Below are 13,650 nucleotides of genomic sequence, written 5' to 3' on the forward strand. Positions count from 1 at the left end.
GGGCCCCTAGTCATCTGGGGGCAGTGCTTGGGCGAGGACTGTGAGGGGCTGGGAGCCTTGGCAGCCCACCTCACAGCAAGTGGGGAAGTGGCACCACATTGTCTGCCACAAGGCATTTCAATCCCCGGTGGCCACGCCCCTCATCCTATAAGGGAGGACGATAAGAAGCCTATGCATTGGGTACCACTTCACCAGCTTTCCAACAGTTGTCTCAACTCCCTTGGCAGGAAAGCTTCTGCCTGCATCTTACAGGTGTGCCCAGAGACCACACAGCGGTCAGCACCGCGGCCGGGACCACCACCCCGTGCAGCCGACGCGCCGATTGCCTCACACCGGCCGCCCTGTAGGTTTCTCTGGTAGGGACTGCTCTCTTCAGAAGGAAGAAATGGTCCTAAACAAAGCACATCACCGGTGTCTTGCACACACCTCCCCAGCCCTGGAGCCACCAGCTTAGGCCCTCTTCTCTGCAAAATGCAAAGTGCCTGGAGGAGCTCTCCTCACAAGCCAGCCAGGGGGGTCCAGAGGGAGACTCTGGCTCAGCACCCTTCCTCTCCACCTGCCCCATCCCTCATCGTCACCTATCCCGGTTCTTGACCTGGACTCATTCTGGCTGTTGTTCCCATTGTGACTCCAGGGAAGAAGCCACTATGTCTTTAATGCAGCCTTTTAGGTAGAAAGATGAACGAAAGGGACCACAGTGAATTTAAAAATGACAAGTTCAGTTTCTTTCTGGATTTTTTTTTTTTTGGCAGACAATCTCTTAGTAAATTACATCTGACAACACAAAATAAATTGTGCCCATGATTTATGCTTTTTGTGGACTTGTGGAGCCCAGCTCTGGGGGTGGTAGGATGAAGGAAGCTTTTGGGAGGACTGGCTAATTGCACAGTCTGCATGTGGCTTCCTCGGCTGCTGCAGGAAGCTGCCCATCCTGCTCCTGCTCTGCCTGTGGGTGGGAAGGTACAGGGCACCAGGCAGAGTCCCCTCCAGTGACCCAGAGTCAGGATGGAGCTATTCCTGTCTTGGAGGTCCTCTTCTCAAGGGTTAACCACAAAAAAGTCAAATGAAACAAAATGGGCCAGGGAAGCTTTAGATAAGGAACCAAGGACAGGCTTCTTTGAAAGTTTTCCCAAAGGAGATGTCAGTGTTCGCTGAGATGGCCAGAATTTACTTTAGCTATTACTATGGATGAATAATTATGGGCAAGCCAGGGAGAACCGTGGGTTCACAGCAGGTTAATTGGGAATAATGGGTTTCATTCCAAAGCATGAGAAATGATATTTCAGAGAGAGAGAGAGAGGCTCTCCTCTCTCGCCTGGGTGCCAGAGCTGTCCTTTCCTCACACACTTGGCTCTGCTGGTCCTGACCAAGCTCTGGAGCCCAGATAGCTGGGCCTATGTCTTTGTGAGGCAGAGGGTGGGGCGTTAGGGACCGAAGCCAGGGAGATCAGGCGGCTCCTCTGATTGTTTCCTCTTCCTGAATTCTGGATGGACAGCCTAGCGGGTGTTCATCGAGTGCCTGAGATGGGCATAGACCTCTCACGGGCAGGGTGCTGAGGCCTGGGCACCTCAGAGAGACTAAGGGTCTCTCTGAACCCCTGAGGTGAACAGAAGAGGTGACAGGTGGTAGAGACAGGCGACTAGATCCGTGCAGTGCCACAAAACACAATGCCAGCCACATAGGCAATCTGAACTTTTCTGGTAGTGGGCTCCTGTGCCGTCTCTTACTGATCTTACACCCTAACACGGTGCTGAGCAGCAGGCAGGCCTGGCAGCCGGCTGGGGCTGAGCGATCTGAGCTGCAGCCTGTAGGCCAGGCAGTGGTTGCCCAGGCAAGCGGGTTAAGGGAAAAGCATTCTTAGCAGAGGGAATGGCCTGTGCAAAACCTGCGTGGGAGCTGGAGGACTGAGGATCTCTGGAAGCTACGATAGGCTAGGATCCCCTTCTGGGCTGGTGCTGGCATTGGACAATTCCTTTTTCTACCTCCAGGGATGGAGCCGTGGCTCATCACACTGGAATCATTTACCCTTTCAGGATGCTCACTTCCTCTGCCTGCTGGAGCTGTGTGGCTCGGAAGGAACCGATGCATTGGCTGCTGCTACATGGACTGTGACTAAGTCCTTGTGTCCAGGGGAAGAAGGACAGGGTAGCAGGGTAGCACACTGGAGGAACAACTTTGCCTGCCCCAGTGTGACTTCACCCTGTGGTGGTAAGAGTCTACACCTTCATCCACTTATATATTTATCCAGGCCTGCTCTGAACCAGGTGGTGTGTTGGGGGGTGGAATAGGACAGGGTCAAGTAGGCATCTCAGAGGAGGTGACTTGAATAATGAAAAGGAGCCAGCTATGGGCAGATCTGGGGGAAGAGCTTTCCAGGAAGATAGAAAGCACATGCAAAGGCCCTGAGGTAGGAGTGGGCCTGGTTTGCTAGAGGAACTGACAGAGGCCTGTCAGGTGGAAGCCGAGGGAGCCAGAGGGATTGATTTGACATGCAGCCAGAGCAGTGGTCAGGCCTGGGTCATGGAGGGCCTCCTGGACCTGGTAAGAAGTTTGGATTTTATTCCCACATGAATGGAAGATGTGGAGGGTTAAACAGTGGAGCCGTGCAATCTGAGGTATTTTAGATGCTCTCCCTGGCTGCTGGGTGCAGGCAGCAGGAGGACAACGAGTGAGTTTCTGCAGGTGAGAGATGTAGTGGGGGCCTGGACCAGGGTGGGTTCTAGACCCACTTTGGAGGCAGGGCCTGTAGAATCTGCCAATGGAGCCAATATGTGGGAGGGGTATGTGGGAAAGAGGGAGGACTCAGTGTGACTCCAGCTTCAGTGAAGTCACAGCCCTGGGGCTGAGGCAAGGGAACCAGAGTTCCCTTGTGTTTGCTTTGAGTTCAGAGGCCTGTCGGCCATGCAGGGGAGATGTCGAGTAGGCAGTGGGCGATCTGGGTCTGGAGCTGGGGCAAAGGCCTGCTTATGTGAATGTGGGCCTCCTCAGCCTCGGTGGCGTTTGAAGCCCAGGGACAGATGACATCACCCAGTGGAGCCTGACCTGGCAGGGCCACCAGCAGTGGGAGCAATTTTGCCCGTGGCCCTATGCTGGGGTCCAGCCGGCTTCTTCTCCTGGGTGCAGGAGTCCACCTCCAGCTGAGCAGGCCCAGTGGGCACGGTGGGACCTGGCAGGGTGAGGAGGGTGCAGTCGCCTCCCTCCTCCTCATGCCGAGACCCTGCACCCCTGGGGAGCGGGAGCTTTTCCTCCTGCTTTAGGAAGAGGGATGGAAAAGGTCAGAAAGTAGAAAGGGAAAGAAGAGACTGAGGGGGCAGAGGGAGGCCTGCAGGGGCCACCAAGGGCCCGGAGGGGCAGAGGTCAGGGGAAGGGGAGGGAGAAGAGAAGGACGGAGAGTTAAGAACAGAGACGTCCCTTTCTCTCTCGGTGCTGGTGTGGGTGACTAGTCCCCTTTTCCTGCCTCTGATCTTGCAAGACTGTGACAGGTTGTCTGTGTGTGGACGTCTGGCTGGTGTCTCAGCTCCACCCAGCCCTGAGTCCGCGCTGCACTGCAGCCCGGGGAAGTTTCCAGTCTGCTCAGGATCACGGGGACTTCGGGCGTGGAAGTAGGATTCCAACCCACATCTGCCAGATGCCCAGACCGGGCCCCTGTGCCAGGCCACCCCTTTTGGTTTATTTCTTTCAGTAACTAAACCCAAATTCTTGAAAAATTATGACTCTTGGAAATATCGTCTCTGGTGAAGGGAAGACACTGCCGTGGCCCCCGTTGGAGATGAGCCTGCCGTGCTCTCGGGGAGGCTCCCGCAGGTTGAAGTCGCCCTGCAGCCGGAGCTTGCTGTGACCTCTTGCACTTCCTGCCCCCGGACCCCTCTCTGGTAGGCACAGCTGTGGGTGACTGCAGTCACCTGCCTGGAGTTGGCAAGCGGATGGCCGGGGGTTCCTGGGTCAGTTCCAGTTTCAAATGTTCTCTCTGGTTGTCAGACAATGTACTGCTTTTTAGTTCAGAAATTATGGCGCACCTATGTATGGCTATAAATCCTGTCCGCTCCCGAGGCTTCTGTCCTAGGAAGGGGCGGCCCCTAGAGAGGCAGGATGGTCATTTTAAAGACAGGCAAAGAACTAGGATCAGGGTCTGAGTAGACCTTGGAGGGATCATCTATAGAAGAAGGTGACCTCTGGTCAAAACTCCACAAAGCCCACAGCAGATGTGCCAGATCGGTTTGTCACCGTTTTAGAGGGAAGAAAAATAAGGCCCAGAGAAGTAATGCGCTTGCTCAGGGCCCTTGGCGAGTCAGAGATGGAGCTAGACTTGAGCCTGGGTCACCTGACTCTTGGCTTAATGTTCTCCCCACCACCTTGTCCTCAGGAAGAAAGACTTCTGACAGAGGTTCAGCAGAGCCACCAGGGACAGCCATCCAGCCAGGGCACTGCACAACTCCGAGTGTGCCTGCTGTCAATCCAGAGCAGTATGGCCTTTCTCTTTTAGATGCCCACCGTCAGTGCCTCCCAGCAGTAGGACAGGAGATGTGGGAAGGGGTCCGTGCCCAGCCTCCCAGGTGGACTGTTCTCCTCTGTTCACTTACTTGGGATGGCCATTTAGGGCTGGCTCCTCCTCTCTCTCCCTTGCCCGCCACTGGCATCCTGGAATTAAAACTGTGGCACAAACTCTTCTTGAATATGACACATCTGCTCCTCCCGTGCAGGCAGGAGGATTTATAGGTGAGAGGCAGCAGACTGATCTTCACTCCGCTCCAGTGGTCAGGCCCGCTCTGATTGATGCCCCGTGCGCCGCGCAGCCAGGACGGCTCCTTTTTATAGGCTCCACCCGCCTTCCCATAACTCAGGAGGAAGGCCGTAAATCCTCCAGGGTGGCGGAGCCATCCTCCACTAGGACGGCCACCTGGCCTCCTGGCAGTTCCCTCTGGCCAGCTCCAAGAGCAAATGTCCAGGCAGCTGTGAGCTGAGGGACCGGCCCAGGATAGGGAGCCAGGAGATTTGGTGGGCGCAGAGGCTCCAGGCGGGGAGGGCCCGTGGAGACCGCCTGGGCCGTGCATTCCCCCTGCTGACAGGGGCTCAGTTCCTGCCGGCCAGGCCATCTTTGGGGAGCTTCTTCAGTCCATACACTCTCTCTTCTCTCAAGCCGGAATCCATCTTCCCAGAGTCTCCACTTCATTTCTTCTCCTTGGGGCCAAATAGAAGGATCCCAAAGACAGAGTAATGGATTTGTTTAACTTCTCTGCTGGCTTCAGATCCCAGCTCCTTTAATCCCTGCCACTGCAAACAAATCCTCTGTACCTGGCAAGACTTGTTAAAGAGGCTCCATGTGAAGGCAGCCCTGGGATGGGGGAGGGCAGAGGCCTGAGGCCCTCCCTCCATCCCCGCCAAGCCCCGCTGGGCTCCGCCCTCCATCTGTGGTCCAACCCAGAGGAGCTCAGACCTGAGACTATATAACATGTTATGCGTTGTGTGATTCAGAGATTTGCAGGGGTTGTTTTGACTGTACACAGTGCTTGCTTGTGTGACTTCTGGATTTAACCTCCACCCGAGAAGTAATTCAATGACATTTCTTTTTTCCCCATTTCTTTTTTTTTTTTTTTTAATTTCCTTTCCTCTTGAGGTATAACTCATAAGCAGTAAAGTGTACAATTCTTAAATATAGAGCTTGATGAATTTTTACAAATGGATTCGACTGTAGGACCCCACCCAGATCAAGATACCTTTATATCACCCTAGGAGGTCACTTATGCCCTTTGCTGGTCAGTGCCTTCTGCACGCCCAGAGGTAACTCTCAGTTTTTGTTTCTATCATTGTTTATTAGTTTCACCTATTGCTTTTTATTTTACCATACTGGAGATTGAACCAGGGTCTCACATGTGCTAGGGCAAGTGCTCCACCACTGACCTACATCCCAGCCCTAATTCAGCTTTCTCTTGGGCCTCGTATAAATGGAGTCACACAGCAAGCAGTCTCCTGGGTCTGGCTTCTTGTACTCAGCATCCTTTTACCATGCTGTATAATATTCCCAAGCAATGCTGCACTATTTCGGAACCATTTCCGGGCATATAGCTGAGTGGCAGCAAGCACCTTCCCCACCATCCAGCTGCTCTCTTTTAAAGTATTGTCTGGTTGTCCTGGCCCCTCTTTGGTTCAGCCCAAGCCTTGCTTCTCAGGGTGGCCATCCTGACCCCCATCTTGGATTCCTGTTTGTCCTGCATGTGGACTTGCTACAGTGTTGTTCAGTCTTCTCCACATGACAGTGCTCAGTCGTGAGCAGGTCACGGGATCTGTTCAGTGGGCCTGAACTCACTTTAGGTGGAAAAGTAGAAAGCATTAGTTGCCTCCTAGCTAGTAAAGATCAATTGCAGCAGAGGCTGGAAGTGGGCTTTGTGGGGCTTTGTGTTGCTTTTACACGTACATATTTGTCCCCCGTGGGTCACGTGCAGCGAGTGTCTCATTGTGGCACTGAGCTTGCAGGTGACCGGATGGGCAGTGAGGCCCTTTTGTGTTTCCCACTCCGGCAGCTGTGCCCGGCACACGAGTAGCCATAGGAGAAGGAAGGGGTCCCTGGAGTGCCCGCTTCCGGCCCCATAGCAGGGTCCTCCCTCAGCCTGGCCCTGCACCCAGGCGGATCGGGCCTGCCCGTGCCCGTCCGACTGCGCTCTGGTCTGCAGCAGCGTCTGCCCTGGGCGCTTGGGCACCCTCCTCGCAGAGCCCGCACAGAGACATGGCGAGCCTGCCTGTGGGCTTTGCCAGGAGCCCCTGGCTGCTCCCCTCCGCCTGCCTCTCCCACCCGCGCCTCTCCCCACGCGGCTGTGCTGATGACATTTGGATCCAGAGCACAGCCCCTTCCATTTATCCCTGCCACGTCTTATCTTCTCCCTGTCAGCCATCGCTCCCGCCTGTCAGGACCTTTTGAGATCTTCATCGGATCCTGTCGCACCGAATGTTCCTCAAGGATCTCGGGCCAAGAGGGAACGTCTCCCGGAGGGCTCTGCTGTCCCGTCAGCGCTCTGGCCTGGCCACCGTCCCCTAACCTGCAGGGTAGACCCTCCCCTCCTTGCTCCGAAACCACCCGCCCCCCAGGGCTGCCCAGAGCAGCTTCTCTCCAGCTCTGGCGTTCCGGATCCCCTTCATAGCACCCATCACCACTTAACATACACGTCACTTATTTATTTTCTTATTCACCTCTTTCTCCCCATAGATATAAGTGCCTCTAGGGCAGGGGCATGTGGGTGTCCCTTCAGTGACCAGAACAGAGCCTAGCAGAGAGCAGGCACTCAACAAATGCTTGTTGAATGAATGTACAACTTTAAAAATTATAAGTCTGCCTTACCCACATGCATGTTATATCAGCATAGAATTTAGTTCTAAGCAGAGAAAAAAACCCACCAACTATTTAAACAAATGGGGATTTTTATTTCTCAACTACTAAGATTTCTGGAGGTTGAGTAATGTTGATGAAGTGGTTCCACAGTGGCATCAAGAACCTAGACTGTTTTGTCCTTTGACTCTGTGATCCTTCGCATGTTTTTTGGTGTTTTTGTTGCTTCATGGTCACAAGGTGGCTGCTGTGAACATGTATCACATCCATGTTCTAAGCAGGAAGTGGTGAGAGAGGAAGGGCTTTTCCTTAGTAGCCTGTATCCTTTCATTTAGGGGATAAAGTCCTCCCATACTGACTTCTCCCTTCACTTTATTGCTAGAACAGGGACAAAGCCCACCTCACACTAATCACTACTCAAGGGAGATGAGATCACCAGGCTTAACTCATCCCTTGGGGCTGGTATGTTTCCTGAGGTGAAAGGGTGTCCATCTATCATGATGCCAATTGGAGTTCCATCAGCAAAGAGAAATGGGGAGAGGGAGCTTCCGTGAGAGATATGGAAGTCTCTCCGAGGCTGTTAGGCCCTTTCTGCATTCTCCTGGGGTAGAGGAGCTGCTTCCGGCTGGCTGGCCTGTGCACGCGAGCCCACGCTTGGTCCTGTGAGCACTGCACCTTCTTCTAGCCTCCCTCCTCCAGCCCTTTCGGAATCCAGCCCAGCTGGGAGCTCCTGGGGATCTTCCTGCTGAGTTCTGCTCCATCTCCTCAGCAGCCCCATTTCTCAAAAGGCCCCGAGGGCACCATCACACTGGGACTGAGGCCTGGCCCATCCGTGGGCTGGAGTAAGCGCCATTGTGACCCCTCTGGAATCATGAGCATGTCCGAGTCTTGCCCTTCCTATCCTCCCAGATGCCTCCAGGTCACTGAGTGTTGGGGCTGTGGGGGACAGTGGGCTGGCCTGCACGAAGGGTGTGACTGAGTGGCCACTGCTGTGGGCCAGGCCAGGTCTGAGTACCTGACAGGATCCCCCTGACTCCAGCCCCAGGCCTCAGACTGGAGAGGGGCTGTTTCTTCCTGGTCCCTCAGTCTTTCCCTGGGTCGGGGCTCTCTGGCACTGGTCTGGGGAGTGAGGGGGAAGTCCAGTGTTTCAGGATGGGCACAGTGGGCGCCAGCACCACCTGACACCAGGCAATGAATGGAAGATGGACTCTGGCGTAGTGAGCACGCCCCGGTGCCCCTCACTGGCTGCTGGGAACTCACGCTTTCCTGGTTCCCTGCCTTATGCAATGGTTTCCTGCCACCAGAAAATCCTGAAGGAGTGAGTCCCCAGTCATCCGAGATGTTCAAGCAGAGACTGTGGCCACTGGGCTGGACCCCACAGGGCAGGTTCACACACCTGGGCAGAGATGCTCTTTGTAAAAAGAGCACCAGGCCTCTGGTCTCCCCACCTGAATTCTACTCCCGAGAACTTGGAGCAAAACTCTCAAACGTTCTGAGCTTCATTTTTCTCATCTGGAGTGTGGAGGCAGCGATAGCTGTGAGAGGAATAAGGTTTGACACCCAGTGAGATCCCGGTGGTGAAAAACGCCACACACCTGACAGAATCACCGTGACGCAGGCTAAGCTGGAGCACGTGGAGGAAAGGTCTTGGGAAGCTCCAGTCTCAGAGCAGGACGCCTCCGCGTTCAGACAGAGGCATAAGCAACAGTGTACAGAGTGTACAGCATTGTCCCCTGGAGAGGCAGGACACCTCAAAGGAGGTGCAGTCAGGCTCGGCTGAAAACCCGGAGTCGAGAAGCTACCGCGTGGAAGACCTGGAGGTACTTAAGTATGGCTCGGAGGCTGGTTGTCTGGTGGTTTTAAAATGAGGGTTTACGTGGGTGCTGTGGAAACAGGCCTCCGAGGGGGCTTTCAGATATGCACAGATGAAGGAAATTGTTGAGGGTCAGTTATTTTTCTGCTGGGTCAAGACTTGAAAGGCCTGTGCTTCCCAAGCCTGGCTGGGCAACAGGATCCTGGAGAGATTTTCAAAACCCTGCTTCTGAGCCCCCTCCCTGGAGAGTGCCATCAGCAGGGCTGGTGGAGGCCAGCAGGGTCCTACGTCCCTCCCTCCATGCAACCCTGGGTGAGTCTGATGTGCAACCAGGTTTGGGACCCTGATCCCAGGTAGGCTGCGAAGGACTGTCTGTGCACAAGGCAAGCCGCTGCTGCCAGAACCTGGCACCCCCAGCGTGGGTCCCGGCCTGAGGGGCAGAGCAGGCAGGTTCTGGCTGAGGCTGGGTCCAGATGGTTCCATCTGGTAGGAAGGGGGACTGTGTTTGCCTGAAGCCTGCCTTTAGAAAAGGAGAGTCTATTCAACTAGACTGCGTTAGTGTTCTGCACAAAGCTTCTGACTCTTGATTGCACAGAGCAGAGGGGAATACCCGTGGGTGACACCAATTCGGGACTTATGGTTGTCCCCAACAGTTGTTTTGGTTAAGGGGACAAAGAATGCACAGGGCTCAAAAGTGACATTTTCAATGTTTAGTACCATTTCCAGCAACATACTTATCAAAAAGGGCTTTTTTTGGGGGGCTACTGGGGGTTGGACCCAGGGGTGCTTAACCACTGAGCCACACCCCCAGCCCTTTTTTGTGTTTTATTTAGAGACAGGGTCTCACTGAGTTGCTTAGGGCCTCCATAAGTTGCTGAGGCTGGCTTTGAACTCTCGATCCTCCTCTGGAAGCCTCCCGAGATTCTGGAATTACAGGTGTGCCAGGCTTCAAAAAGGGATCTTTAGGATATGCAACCATAACATTTCCAGCCTGTTTGCAAGGCATTTACCCAAGCCACTGGTTATCAGACAAACAGAACCGCTGTGTCTCACCCAGGGAACAAAACGTTTCAAAGGGGCAACAGCAGGAGGCGCATCCGTAGATTAATTTAAAATAAAATCCTATTCTCGTGTTCCTATCACACCTTGGAGATTGGCGTGAGGACAACCTCATACTCTTCTTTCATTTAAAATTAAAAAAGAAAAAAAAAAAAAAAAAACACCACCACACACACCATATTTTAACCTTCCCTTTAGAAATCAGCCCAAAAGGTCAGAGCTGTGCTCCTGTAGATTTCCTGGGCTCAGCTGGGCGCTGATTGAAGCTGCTGGCCCTGGTCTCAGCTTTGTCATGGACAACTCTATACACTCTTTGTTACTCAATTTGCTGTGTATTATAAATATATTTATCTTCTTCCGTCAGGCGTCTGCAGGACAGGTGCCAGGGTACTGGGAGTCCAGCTTAAGTGCCTCCAACAATGTCCTCTCTTGGTGACATTAATGCAGGAGATAGAGACGAAGATGGTAGGAGTACCTGGGACCAGGGCTGCTGCTGTGGGGCAGTGGGCAGCCATGTTGCTAGGGCTAAAGAGGATACCTGGCACAAAGCCTGGCAAAGCCCCCACTGCCACCCAGGAGTTGATTTTCTGCATGGCCAGTGACAGGGTTGTGCAGCCCAGTCCCAGTGGTGGGACCTCGTGTCTGCTGTGGCCTGGGCTATGAGGGGGTGGCTCAGGACGGTGGTGGCTCAGGATGGTGTGCCTGCTCACCCACTCTGACTAATTACAACAGAGCCAATTTTTTTCTCATTAAAGGATTAATACTGCGCTGCCAGCTGTGATCAGGAGCGGGGAGTGTGGGTGCACTGGTCCCTGGGCAGTGAGGAGGGAGGCCAGCCACCTTTGCCTGTGGAGCGGCTGTGTATGACCTGGGGCCATCGTCTGTGTGTGGCATGTTCTGATCCAGGAGACGTCAGCTTCCGGCATGTCCTTGGTCCTGTTCATTCCCCTCTAAACCTAGGAGCCCAGGGTTGGCCCCATTTCTGTAGGTAGAGAGTCGTGAGGCTTGGGGTCCTGAGGGGGCGGGTCTGGCTGGGAGTGCAGGCTTCCCCAGGAGAGACAGTGAAGAAGGCAGAGGCTCGAGAGGCAGGTCTCCTTCGGCAAGCCTCTGACTCATGGCTTCCAGGCCTCCTGGGAGGGGATGGGGTTGGGGCCTGGGGCTTTCTGAGGGAGCCGGCCAGACACGCCCTGGGCTGGGGTGCCTTGACGGGGCAGAGGTCTATGGTGAGCTCGCCAGTCTAGGGAGGACTTAAATTTCCTGTTTTAGTATATGTCTGGGTTAAAAAAAGCAGAGGGACCTGGAAGGGGACAAGGACAACAGGGGTGCACAGCCGTAGAAACCTTAAGGTTCCAAACGGAGGGACTGGCAGGGACCTCGATGCAGGGAGTCCTCCTCTTGGAGAGTGGGCTCTGCCTTGGCCTGACACAGGAAAGGTGGCAGAGCACAGGGCCACCATTGCACTCCTGCTGTGCCTGTCTCCAAGGGAAGGCCTGGGGTGTCCAGGTGAGGCTCTGCAGAGGGGACAAGTGGGCCAGGTGCAACATGGTGCTTACAGCTCAGATTGTGCCTTGTGACCTTCCTCAGGGACTGTGTGGCAGGATGCTAGGAGACATGAGAACTGGCCACGGTGTGAGGGTCCCAGCAGCAGAGGGGTCTGAGCCGAGGCAGGGGCCACTTAGGACTGCTGTGAGAGGACCCACGTGCTGAGTAGGAAGTCAGCTCAGGGAACTCTGAACTCCATTCCCATGTGGAGACTCCGGGAGTCCAGGCCATACGCTCTGAGGGGACAGATGTGTCCCCAAGTGCAGCGTAGGCGTTAAGACTCCTTGATCTATCCACACTTCCTTCACTATAGACCGATGCAGCAGCTTCCCCACAGGGTCCCAGGTGGGAAAGACAGGCCTGGGCTGGCTAGGGGGTGGGTGCCAGTCATCCACATTTGCTCCCCAGAGCTGTGTCACCATGGAGCAGGGCACGGAGTCAGGGACAAGGGTGGGATCAGGGAGAGCCGTGAGGAGGCCGTTACAGAATCCAGGTGAGAGCCAGTGTGCTGGGGCAGGGTGGGAGCCGTGGTAGGTGGCAAGAAGAGCTGAGATTCAGGATGTGTTTTCCATGTAGGGCCAACAGTGTGCTGAGGAATGGGGGAATGAATAATGAAGGATCACTAAGAACTTGGCAGCCACTGAAGTGGGGGAGGTGGCAAGAGGGGCCAGCTTTGTGGTGATTAGATTTGGGGCATGTTAAATTTGAGGTTTCTGTTAGACATTCACATGGGAGATGGAGGAGGAGTTCAAGGACAAAGCTCAGCCTGACTTGTTTGGGAGTAGCCCTGAGACTGGGGGAAATCAGCCAGGGAGTGACCCCAACCCTTGACTGCTTAACCCCTGTTCACATCACATGCTGAATCTGGTGGGCATTTTCTTCCCAAGCTCACAAGCCTGGCATGTTTGAATCTGCCCCACCTGAGCTGCCCACTTGGACTGCGCCTCGTCCTGCCTCCCAGCTGTAACCCAGAAGAGCTGGCGCTACCATGTGTGCCACTCACCCAGCTGATGACTGCACAGCATGGTGACCTGGGACCCTGGCTCTGGTGACAACCAGAGCAGCAAGCGCTGAGAGGGTAGTCAGGGTCGTATTTGGGCCTTGCTGAGTCACAGGGTGAACCTGGGCAGCTTCAGTTGCCACATCTGTCAACCGAAGATTTTGCCAAGATCATCTGAATGATCCGCCTGGCTCTGGCGTCCTGACTCTGATGGTAATTGGGCACTTGGTTTCCCCTGGAGGGGATCTTGTTGGCTGTCAGAGCCCAATGATTCCCCAGGGAAAGACCGTGACAGGGAGTTCCCACTGGAGTAGCCAGGGGAGGGGGGTGTGCTCTCTTGCACACACGTGCAAGTGTATGTGTATGTAAGTATAATATTACTCCACTGGTTGGTACAGATCTGCCTTTCTGCCACCTCAAACCCTCCCCTGGGTCCCATCACCCTGAGACCACATCAAGATTCATCAACTTGAAGGGCCACCTCCTGGCCCAGTGGTGGAGGCTTGTCATTCCTCTGCCCCATGAGTTGTAAAAGATTTTGACTGTCACCCTGCATGTGTGTGTCTTCCTTGGGCGGGTTTCCAACACATATTTTGGAGGTGCCTCTGTCTGGCACATTCCTCTAGAACTTTGCTTCGCGCTCTAGGAAAATAAATACAAATCTGAGTAAATAAAAATTAATAACGGCATCTTTATGACAGGAAGTTGGAGGCAGTCTGACGCTGGAATCACTGTTAAATCTCTGGATTATTTATAACCCAGATGTTGACAGATGCTGGGTCAGATAGGGGAGCCTGTGGGTTTTTCCTTCCCTCTCTTCTCCTTAGCAGTGTGTTAATTCTGCAGCCCCGTGGCTCTGGGGGCAAGTACCATTCGCCACCAATCCTGTGAGAGATGGCTCACGGTGGGGAGAAGTCA

General features: G+C 54.4%; 1 protein-coding gene across 10 annotated transcripts in view; it reads left to right on the forward strand.

Annotated features, from left to right (window-relative positions):
• Megf11 (multiple EGF like domains 11) overlaps positions 1 to 13,650 on the forward strand; it is a 325,247-nt gene that overhangs the window by 70,500 nt on the left and 241,097 nt on the right. Inside the window, exon 1 of one of the 10 annotated variants that reach the window (XM_047538429.1) lies at positions 301 to 343. The exons of 8 other annotated variants lie outside the window; for them this stretch is intronic. The gene's annotated coding sequence lies outside the window, so the exon portion shown is untranslated. Of the gene's footprint in view, positions 1 to 300; positions 344 to 2,156; positions 2,209 to 13,650 lie in introns of those variants that run through there. One more of the 10 variants, XM_047538430.1, reaches the window with a different exon arrangement.

This window comes from Sciurus carolinensis, chromosome 2 (genome assembly GCF_902686445.1).
Source record: "Sciurus carolinensis chromosome 2, mSciCar1.2, whole genome shotgun sequence".
Classification (NCBI taxonomy): Eukaryota; Metazoa; Chordata; class Mammalia; order Rodentia; family Sciuridae; genus Sciurus; species Sciurus carolinensis.